The 11363-nt window shown below is 42.1% G+C and overlaps 1 long non-coding RNA gene across 1 annotated transcript; it reads right to left on the bottom strand.

Moving 5' to 3' along the window:
• Nucleotides 1–2691: 2691 nt before the first annotated feature.
• Nucleotides 2692–4763, bottom strand: LOC309670206. Its single transcript, XR_014268979.1, has 3 exons — nucleotides 4681–4763; nucleotides 3296–3453; nucleotides 2692–2754 (listed from the first exon to the last, which is right to left on the bottom strand). It is a non-coding gene; the product is annotated as an uncharacterized lncRNA (long non-coding RNA).
• Between the last annotated feature and the right edge of the window lie 6600 nt (nucleotides 4764–11363).

The raw sequence follows: 11363 nt of genomic DNA, 5'->3' as shown, positions 1-11363 counted from the left end.
GACTTTAAATATATCTACAAACTCTTTACATTGGTCATTGGGAATACTGAGCTTCAACAGGAACGTCGTGCGTGAATAAATATTTCAAATATAACCTCTTGGAAATGTTCTCTTTTAAAAAAATTCCCTTTCTATAGATTAAGTTATGATTCCATGGTAACACATCAGACATCCCTTTAAGGTTCAAAAATAGCTCTGTGCCACAGTTTGGGTATCTTTATTGCTTTGCCAACCACTAAGCCTCAGAACGAGCCCTAACAAGGCTTGATTGTGCTTACCTTTACACTAATGCAATCTGTCAGAAAGTTTTTCTCACAGCTTCAGCTGAGAAAGTTTCTGTGGAAATACTAAATTAATAGTAAAATAAAGAGAAACAGAAATGCAAACCAGAAAAAAATAATTAGAAGAGCTCCAGCTTTTTACATAGTGGCACTGCGAATCTGGTCCTGAGTTTGAAGAGTTAACCATACCAGCAAATTTCACAGCTGCTCCCAAAATGAGTCATCCCTGTCAGGTGTTTTGTTGTCAGTTCAGCTATTTCAAAGGTTCCTTCCTTGCACAGGGACAATACCCCAAATCCTCCAGTGAGGTTAATCTGAAGGCAACCAAAGTAACTTTCTAGTTCCAGCTCAGCTTCGCTGTTTGCAAAGGTGCCTGAGCTTCAGGAAACACATAAAACGCTTACCCTGGACAGAAACTCAGGTTTCCCTGGGCAACAGCTTTCCCAGCTACTGGATGGGACTGGGAAAAAGAGGCGATGTGCTCCCTGAGGAAGGGGAAGAGATATTAAGGAAGGCTCCGTCTGTCTTGGTAAGAAAAGCCCAACTAGAAGCGTGATTCTCGTAGCGATTGGTGGCACTGGGATCCAAACCCAGTGGGTGTTGGAGCAGGCTGTGTGAAGTTGCGGTTTTGGAGCGTGGGCTGAACTGAAGTCATACTTGGGACCCTTAGTCCCTCTGCTCACTTTGTCACATTTCCTTATTTAAAACAAACCAAAAAAAGCGCATTGCCAGGGTTATTCTACTAAAATTTAGCAGCAGATGCTAATCAGGAAAAACCTTTGAACTGGAAGTTTATTCACCACTTACTTATGTTCTTAAAGCCTGCCTCTGAACACCTCACTGAGGACAGTTAAACAGACATCAGCCTAAAACTGCCGTTCAGATTCCAGCGTAGTCTTACAAAGTATTTGCAATCTGGGAAATAAGAGCCCAAACCCTTTGAATAGTCCACTACATTTTTCACTTATTTGCATCTTTGTATGCTATTAGTCATATGAACCCTGTCTGCCTCCCATTTGTAACTGAATGAACCTCTGGAGACTCTCACACTACTGGTGGAATTAGCTGTAGCAACTCGACAGCAAAACAGTAATTAACTTTTCCCACCAGAGTATTATTTAATTTAAAAGTAGGTCTGCGGTTCAGAGCAACAGCCGTGATAGAGTTATGGTGGAGAAAACAGCATTGCTGACCTATCTGGATCAGCAGAAAACAGCTGAAATAAAAGTTAACAGGGAAATGGCAATAAGCTGTCTTTCTACGCTAGCTTTTCCAGCATAGCTGAAGTACTACTTTTCATGGACATTTGTACAAGAGAGGTTTTGGTCTCTTAATTGCCAAAGTTACAGGTAAGCTGGAGCAGCTAGATGATGAAGACTGAATACAAGCGTCAAACTGCACCAGGTTTCACTGAAATGTAAAAAATAATACCACCACCTGTACAGACAGAGCACTTGGCTTCCACTTGCCCATTTTGCAACTAGAGAGTCAAAACTCCTGGAATGAAACTCCTGATCTTTCCGAAGCTTGCTCCCGCTCATATTGCCAAGGAGTGAGCTGGCTCACTGCTTGGATCTTTGGCAAAAGCAGAGATAAACCAACATTTCCTGAAAAGCAGTTTAGTAACGTTTTTTTTTTTTTTTTTAACGTATGGATTTCCACTAGGGAAAATGCAATTAATTTCACTAAGCTACCAGGCTGAGAAACTCAACATCGTTTCTCTTGATTGTACGCGTGTCATCAAATCAACTGCAAATCGAACTCGCAACTTCTTTATAACCACCTATCTGAATGTAGGTACTGTTACTGCAGGCCAGCTAGAGCGAACAAGCTCAACTACACCCTCTTACTCGTAGGGAATAAACTTACTAGGACTTCTGCCTCCTCTACCACCCCCCTGTTGTGTTGTTGCTCTGCCCTACCTTCAGGAGATGGAGCTCTAGACATTGGAGGTGGATAATGAATTTTTTGAGGAAATTCTGGACGTCCAGTGTGTGTCTTTAATGTCTAGCCCTGCTTCCTTGTTAGAGCTTCTCCTAGCTCTCTCAGCAGGTTATTGGCAAAGTCAAATAACTATACAAAGGGTGCAGCTTAAACTGGATTTGTAAATACCCAGTTATTCCATATTCACCAGAGCATGAAGCTGTGGCTGAATAGAGTCTGTCTGTGTATGTAGCACTGTCAGCTCACTTAAAGTGGTAGCTATAAGGGCTTCCTGGGGTCCCGGAGTCCCATCTGACTTACAGTCTGTTCCCGTGGCAGAACCATTGTCATGCAGTGCAGTCACGCTCCCCGGGACAGCAGTCAAGTTTTGATAGTGGCCGTTTTCAGAGAAAGACAGCAACTTCTCCGGTATTTTAGGTGACACGTCATATTCTTCATCAGGGAGTTCTGTTTTGTGACCTTCATCATTCTTAGACGCTCCTTCGACAATGACAAGGAAGGACTTCCAGGGTGTGTTTTTATCATGTATCTGAAAAAAAAAAAATAACCCAAAACCAGAAGGTTGAACACACGATGACTGTCCGGGAGGCAAAAGCTTGGATCCAGCTCATACCTGACACTGGTAGAAAAGGTCTCTCTTTTCATCCCACACAACTATCCCAAAACTAGGTCAGTATACACCCATGCACTCATCTGTGTCCCTGGTGAGCTTCCTGTTTTCTATAAAGCATCTAACTGGTCCAGCAGAGAGCCTGGCCTAGAAAGTGAATTCTCCTGTCACGTGCCACTCGCACGGACAACACGCTCAGAGGTCACAGAACAAATCTGCGAATGAACAGTGTGAGCTATATGGGTTACGCCACAATGGATTAAGAATGGCTTCAGGGCAGACTCAGGACTGAATGCAAACCATTTGAGTATTGTAATGCCACATCAGAGAAAAGACAACGTGCTAAACCCAACAAAAACTGGAAAGAAGTCCCCTCTAGGCCTGAAAAAGTTGACAGGTCAGTACGTGGCCACGGAGAAAGGCTCTAGGGCTACAAGGTAGTGAGATGACGGGTTCCTACCGAAGTGTGCCGTCGGAGGGTGGACTTGTCAGTGAAAGTTCGCCCACAGGCATTGCACATGAACGGCTTCTCCCCGGTATGTATTCGATGGTGACGCTGCAGCGCATTCAGCTGTGTGAACTGCTTACCACACTGGTCACAGCAATAGGGTCGTTCACCTGGAAGCAGAGCACAGCATTAAAGGGGTGACGTAGCTGTATTACAAGCGCTACTCGCTGTACCTGAAGTACCCTGTACTTCATGAAACAATAAGGCACGCGCAAGCATCTTCAGGAAAAAAAAACCCAAGATGTTTTCAGAATTCTCAGTCTGGTAAATTTTGACACACCCGAAGCAGGCAGATACTTACAGAATAAGGGCTAGACCCATAGCCTGCATAAACTGTGCAACCACTGAAGCCTCCACATTTTTTACACGTATTTTCCATTAGCAAGTAAAGTCCTGTCCCAGAATACAAGCTCTCCTATTTGTCAGGTACATCATGTAAGCACGAATACCAGAGCTGCTCATAACCACTAGATTACCTCCAAACACACTGCAAACTGCCTTGCTACAGTCACTGTATTAAACACGTTTTGAAACAAACACGTTTACTTCTTCCTTGGCTAAGGTAGAAAAAGGGGGATACCAAAAAAACTTTGTAACAGATGCAAGTGGTGTCACAGAAAGAGAGATGACATTCCAGAACAGGAAAAAAAACGTTAAGATCAGCACTGCCGTGCAGATGTCCCCTGCTCCCCCTACAGTAACACCACACCGGACACACGGATGTAGGAAGTAAAGAAAGGGCAAGGCACGGCAACGAAACAAGAATTTCATTAACACAGGGAACATTGGCAAGGAGAATTCCTACAGGGTGGCACCGGATAAACAGGCATGGTATTTATTACCTGATGAAAGTAACTTGGAGTATTTGCAACCTACTGTATTGCCGAATAATGTGGACTTTGAGAGAGCAGACAAGAAAACTTAAGAAGAGACACTGAAGAGAAAATCTGAGCAGGAGAGATCACAAATGTGAAAGGTGGGCAATGGGACAAGAGTGAGATCAGCTCTCTGCAGTGCTTTGCTCAGAGCCAAAATGGACATAGTTCTCTGGTCACTAATAATCTTCTTGCTAATAACGCAGCAGCACTATTAACAATACCTGCATAGCTCTTAGAAACATTTCAGAGAATTGCTGTAGCTCAGTAAGAAGCACAGGGAGTACTGGTAGAAGGGAAGTAGATGAAAGAAAACACCACATCAAGAATTAAAATGTGCTTGCAGGGTAGGAATTACAGTAATGGGAAATCCTAGTTGAGAAATTCCTTGTCCGAATCACGCAACTGTGAGGTCTACATCTTTAAATCGTGGTGGTTTCTTTCAAATAGAGCACCTCCTACCTGTGTGAACTTTTATATGCTGGTACAGAGAGTTCCTCTGTGCAAACGTTCTGAAGCAAACTTCACATTTGAACGGTTTGGATCCAGTATGGATTCTGTTATGGTGTTTCAAGTACTCCTTAGAGGCAAAGCTCTTCCCACATGTTTCACACATAAAAGGCCTTTCCCCTACAGCAAGGGTGAAAAGGAGAATTAAACCAACATAGTGTTTGAGAATACTGTTAAACATCCCACGCAAAAACTGAACGCTATTAGATACCAAATGAAGCACACACCAACCAGCCTCACAAAAGGATCTGAACAGGCCACAGTGACAGCAGTCATCTCTGCATAAGGCACAGAGCTTTCCTGCGAGAAATCTGCACAAACCCCTCCAAGTGGAAGAGCAACCACACCTATCCAACAGTACACTAATAGCTCTGCATAGTGCGTGAAAAGCCCAGGGAGATCCGCAGCTAGCAGTCTTCTTGGCATCTCTGGAGTATTCTGGCTTACTCTCATCATAAGCACAATGCTGCATGCCTCTGATGAAAGGCCTCCACCTGTAAGCAGCCAATTTTAGTTATACGCATCTTGAAAAGTGTTCTTGGAATTGTATTTCATTGTAATTTAATGTTTTCTGCTATCCACATTCAGTGACAGGTTACTGGCAGAAGGCAGACCGTTTTAATACGGGTCAATTAAGAGATGCAAAAGTACCACACCCAACTCATGGGTGGTATAAAGGGTCAATTCAAAATACCAATTTATACTATGAAGGATACCTGGGAGAATGACATGTGCTTTTAAAAAGATTTCTTTGCAGATCAGGATAAGCCAAGACAGCTGTTTTATATTCCTTGGGCTAACTGTTCCAGACTCACAGAGAAATCATTCTTCTCTTAAGAATTCAACTACACTTTTTATTGCTGATACATCTTAGGATGTTGAAGACTATCCAAAGCAGCCTCAGTCCACGCTTCAGATGTTGGACCCCAGCCAGATAGGAACTCCTTTTCTCTTGGTGTCAGCTCCTTTTACTCTCTCCACTGTCTACCTATGGGAACCTTTCCCAGTAAAATTGTGTCTAGGGATGAGAATATCTGATTTTATATAAAAAACAACAACAAAAAAAGCATTTTCTGAATGAAAGGAAGATCTCCTAGTTTCACAGCAGGTCTCCTCCTATACGTAGTACGTTGCAAAAGAAAGCCTTACCTGTGTGACATCGTTTGTGATAGATAAGCATGTGATTCTGAGTGAACCTGGCACCACATTCATCACAGACAAAAGGTTTTTCACCAGTATGGATTCTGAAATGAGAAAGCAACATTAAAGCACCGAGGTATATCTCTTTGCTTTGCAGTACAACAAGTCATCTTCACTTTGTGGCTGCTCTGACTGTATGCCTGCACAAGATTTTAGTGTCTTTTACAAACACCTTCAGCTGGGCCAAATTCTGCATTATGGTTTCTGCAGTGCCGCTTTTACTGCTCAATCATGCATGTGCTGCATGATAAAGGCCCAGATCCAGAAATTTCTTTAGGGTAAAACCAAAATTTTAAAAGGTAAAAAATTGAGTAAAGTTTAGAAAACTTGTATCCAGCTAGACAGACTGAAAGAAAAATGTAACCATCTTAGGATCTGAAATAAAGCAGTTATCTCTATATTGCTGACACTACCAATAAAATATTCCACAGAGACCACGAGCGATGTGTTCCCTGGCACACTGCTCTTGCAGGGCCATCAAGTAGAGTCACTGGCTCCTCTGGAATGAGGCGCACCCAAGGAACAGAGTAAATAGATGCCACTTTTATACAGTCAGTTTTCTTGCTGTCACCCCAAGCCTGCAGTGTGATCTCCTGGGGAAGGCTGTGTGTACACAAAGGGCAGTGTACAGAATTGTTGCCTGTACCAGTATTCCAGTTTCCTTTAGCTTAAATTTTCGGCCCATGCACACATCAGGGCTCTTTTGAATAGTGCTACAGGAACACAGTCAACACAGGCCAGTTTTCATGGCAATACATCAACAGGAGAAGCACAGCTGTAAAAATATATACAAATCAAGATGAGAAATTCTCACCACAGGCTGTCACAATACACAGGTTAGGACAGCATTGCTTTTCAGCATTCAGCAAGCTTACTGAATAGTCATAGCAATACACAATGGAAGAGAAAGCCCACTTACGCCAAAAAATAATTTTTAAGCAGCACAAAGCAATTACTTGTGGTTAGGAAAGGACACATGATGAAAGAGAGATGCCGTACAGCTGCATCAGCAGTAACATCACAGCAGCACTCCAGCAGAATTTTGCTTCCAGACGTGTTTTTTACCACTGGGAGTAAATCCACTGACTTCAAAAGGGGCAGTGAAAGCAAGCAGTGGTTAATGAACCCTTCTACCTCGCAGGAAATGCCACCTAGGAATACACTGACACTACTGCATTCTCTTTTTGGATCCGAGTAGTAGTACTTCAGGATATTTCTCTTATACCTCCCTCTCCACGCTTACTCCCTGGCTGTAATCTGAACTTTGGTTGCAGATGACCACTTTGGTAGACTGATAAAAGCAGGCTAAAGCCCTTACCAGCTAGAATTTTTTGCCTTGATAAAAACATCTCTCATGAACTTTCAAGACCACGTGTTTGCACCTCCACCTTTGAGTCTCACTGCAACAGAAGTGCTACAACCGATTTCATCAGCTCTGCGTGGGTGCCCTTTGGTGCTTCACTCACCTCCAGATGGTGATGTGTCAGCCTGTTTCTAGTCACGTTACCAGTTGTTTTCTACGCTTAGCACCCAACTGTGGTGTTCTTCAATTTAATACATGGCCAATGTATTTAATTGAAATTATTCTAATAATTATTCTAATCCTTTTAGAATATTTTCATACTTATTGCATAACATTATTCAATTGACTATAAAGAGGTGTCCAATTAGCCCTAGTCCTACAAATAATTCAGCATGGGGGTTGCTTTTCGCATGTGAAACGTCCCATTGACTCTTAATAGGTCTGCTCCCAAGAGAAAAGCAGCAGCAGGCCTCGGCCCATGCACCTCTACTTTGGCTTATAGAAAATTACAGCAACTCCTTTAACCTACGTGCAGGAAAAAACCAAAAAGCTATGAGAAAAGGAAACACGGGCACTTTCCAGTCAGTCATGTTTTACATCCCCACTTCACCTGAAGGCTCAAGGTGTGTTCCAGGGGATTCTGCTTCTCCCCCCAGAATCTAACAAGGCCACTTAAGTCTGTTCATACCTCATGTGTGTTTTAAGTGCAGAAGGCTGAGAAAATTTAGCCTCACACTCTGTGCACCCATAAGGCTTGTCGCCTGTATGCGTCCTTTCATGGAGCCTCAAGGCAGTTTTGGAGCTCAACCCCTTTCCACACTGTTGGCACTGATGACGCTCCCCACCACCCTCATGAACCTGAAGAATGTGCCTCTTGACGTCCTTCTTCCTCTTGAACTTCTTACCGCAGAGCTCACAAGGGAAGTGGCGCTCGCTGCTGTGGACATGGCGCTGATGGCTTTTTAGGTTGCACCGGTTGGCAAAGGTCTGACTGCAGGTTTCACACCTATAAATGATTTCGGCTGCAATGCCGTGGCTGTGCTTTATGTGCTTGAGAAAACTTTTCTCATACAGGAACTCTTTCTCGCATGTGCTGCACTTGAAGTTACTGCCTCGTTTCTTTTTATCTTCTTCAGATTTTTTCAGGTTTTCTTCTGATTCAAAGTTGCCATCGCACTCTTCACTTTCAGGTTTGATGTTGTTCTCCGCTTGCTCCTCCTCCCTCTCCATATCACACATATCCTGGTCTTGAGGATGCTTGTTCTCTTCAACAGCAACCTCTGCATTCTTCTGCTGCTCTCTCAGCCGCCTCGTATATTTCTTCTTCGGGATTTCCACAAATACTTTCCTTCCAGCCAGTCTCCCACTCGCCCTTCTGATTTTGGCATAAGGAGGCTTCATCATTTCCTTCTTTTTGTCCATTTTCTCTTTTGGTTTGGTAGCTGGCATCTCAGGAGACACTCCATTGCTGGGCCTGTCTGCTAGGGAATCTGGAGGATCCACAGGACAGTCTGCCTGGTCAGCTTCCGCCACAGTAGCTGTTTTGGACTCAAGCAAAATGCTTGGCTGGGTAGTGCTCTCTTCCTCAGAGTTCTGTGATTCAGAGAAATTTTGCAACTCCAACAGCACTGATTCAAGCATCTGCTTCTTTAACTGAAAGCAAGTTTCTGAGAGGTCCAAACACTTCAGCTTTTCGGCTATTTCTAGCATACGCTGCACTCTGTCTTCTTCTACTTCTACCTTAGCAGTGTAGACAAACTCAAGAAATGAAGCAAAATCAGCAACCTGCACCTCATTCAAGAACACATTGGTCCTTGGGCCATCCATGCCCTTCTCATTAAGGAACACCTCCTTGAAAAATTTGCTTGTTGCTGCCAGTACAGCCTTGTGAGCAACAAACTCTGCCCTGACACCTTGATACTCCACGCTGACAGTCACGTCGCAGAGGTGGCCCAGGAGACGCAGCTGATGCATTTCATTCAGCAGGTTGATAGGAGAGGACTTGGATTCCAGTAAAACTGCATTACTTTCCATCTTTCTTCTCTCTGCAAAAAGCTATTAACAACATCACACGTTAACTATTTGCATGGAAGCTAACAAAACTCAAAGATTTCAGCAGCCAAAAGTCACGGCCACTTTCAAGAGTGCTTCACTTCAGATTTAAACATTAAGGTGCTTGAGCTTAAGTGACCAGACTTTCAAAGGAGCATTGTGAAAAGTCTGGCTAGAAGTGCAGGTTTCAAAAAAACGTCACCCTAAGCGGTTGTATCTAAAACCATGCCGCCAGTCATACACAGAGATTTCTCTTAAGTTAATTTGAGTTTAAGTCTCAACTGTAATCTTACCTGAAACACTAGAGAGTATTAGAATCTGTAATAGGGGCAAAGTAAACAGAGGAAGATCAAAAGAAAAGTTCTCATTAAGGCATGTGGAATTAAGAAATTATTCTTCCTCCTAATCAGGCAATACGAGAAAGGTAAGATTAAGTAAAAGTTAACTTCAATCCTAAATAAACACTTCCTTAAACAGGCTTTTGAGATAAGACTTTCCAACAAAACTCAGATAAAACTCCAAATGCTTAATTGACCAAAGTATAAGAGACTGCATGATCATATTATCAAGCTGTAAACCTAAGAATTCGTAAAACTTCCACTAAGGGTTTTCTTTTTTTTTTTTAAAAAAAAAGCATCACTCAAAACAGAGTTACAGCCTCTAAATTTTGAATGCCCATTTGTAGCCTTACAAGGGCTTTGCCATTTCCACTACTGTTTAGGTTATGTTGTGTTTCCCAGCAACGTTTTAAGCTGCTCCAAAGTTTTCAAAAGAACTGTATTTTTTTTTAAAAAAAAAGTTTGATCCCAGAACAAATAATATTTCTGTGAACTTTGACGACATTCTGAGCAACATCTCCCCTTCAATCTGTTGAGTTTTACTGTGTTCTAAACAACTACGTATGCATACATTTTGAATCTGAAGAATTTCTTTCCACTTCCTAAAAGTTAACTATGGTTTCTTTTCTCTGTGCACGCTCAGACACAGCAGACTTGCAGCCTTTTATACACAGGACACTAGAAATCTTGCTCAGAAAGATAAATAGAAAAAATAGTGTACAACCGGAACAAAATTTATATTAATATAACAGTAAGGAAGCCATATTAAGCATGAAAGAGAGAAACAATAATATCCATAGTATCAGAACAAGATACTCTTTCTCCTCATGTAGAGATATAACCTCCAATTTTAGTCCACGCTTGTTTCAACAAACCAAAAATTAGACTCACATCCTAATACAGTTTTCTGTTAAAACAGTTTTGATAAAATATTTTCAAGAAGCTGTAAAATGGCAAGCTGCAAGACACATAGATTCACAGAGATTATTAGTAGCCATGTAAAATGAATGCTTCATGGACTTGATATTACACAAGGTAAAAAGCCACAGGGAGCCCCTGCCCTAAGGAGTTTACAAATAAGGCAGACAAGACCCAAGGGAAGCAGAATCATTTCCCCATCCTCACGCAACAAGAGAGAGAACAGGGAACACAATCCACCACAGGCATCCAAGCCTCTACCTTAGATTCTACAGAAAAAGATTATCCTCAGAACCAAATGCTATTTCCTAACCTTTGCATCTTCAGCTCAGTAAGCTTTTAATATTAAAATTTAAATAGTGCCATTATCATTATTCTAATAAATACCCAAAACTATCGTTACCGAGTTACACTTACTACACCTAAAACGAAAGACCCAGGAAGGGGACAAAGAATTGCCTGTGCCAGCTCAGAGCTCAAGAAGCATCTCAAACCACTGTCCACTTCTACAAGCAAACCCCAATGCTACACTTTAGTTTTGTTAGAAATTTTATATGAATGAGAACAACATGATTTGAGTCCTAACTGAAAGGCCGACTCTTACAAATAAGCATAAAAGATGATGTTTAAACTTAGCTTCCCTTTCTCTGTACTCACTCTGCCAACTTTTTCCTCCCAGTTAGACTACACAGTAGCGCTCCGAGTATTTGAGGATGAATTAAGCAAAGACTCAGTCAATGCTTTATCTGAAGTAATCAACAATATAAAAATATAACTTTTTTCCTCCCAACGCAATTATTTTTGAACTGCTTATGTTATTTCAC

The sequence above is a fragment of the Vanellus vanellus genome, assembly GCF_965231255.1.
Source record: "Vanellus vanellus genome assembly, chromosome: 3".
NCBI lineage: Eukaryota > Metazoa > Chordata > Aves > Charadriiformes > Charadriidae > Vanellus > Vanellus vanellus.
The sequence above is the reverse complement of the archived record's forward strand: the minus strand, read 5'-3'. Positions and strand labels throughout refer to the sequence as shown.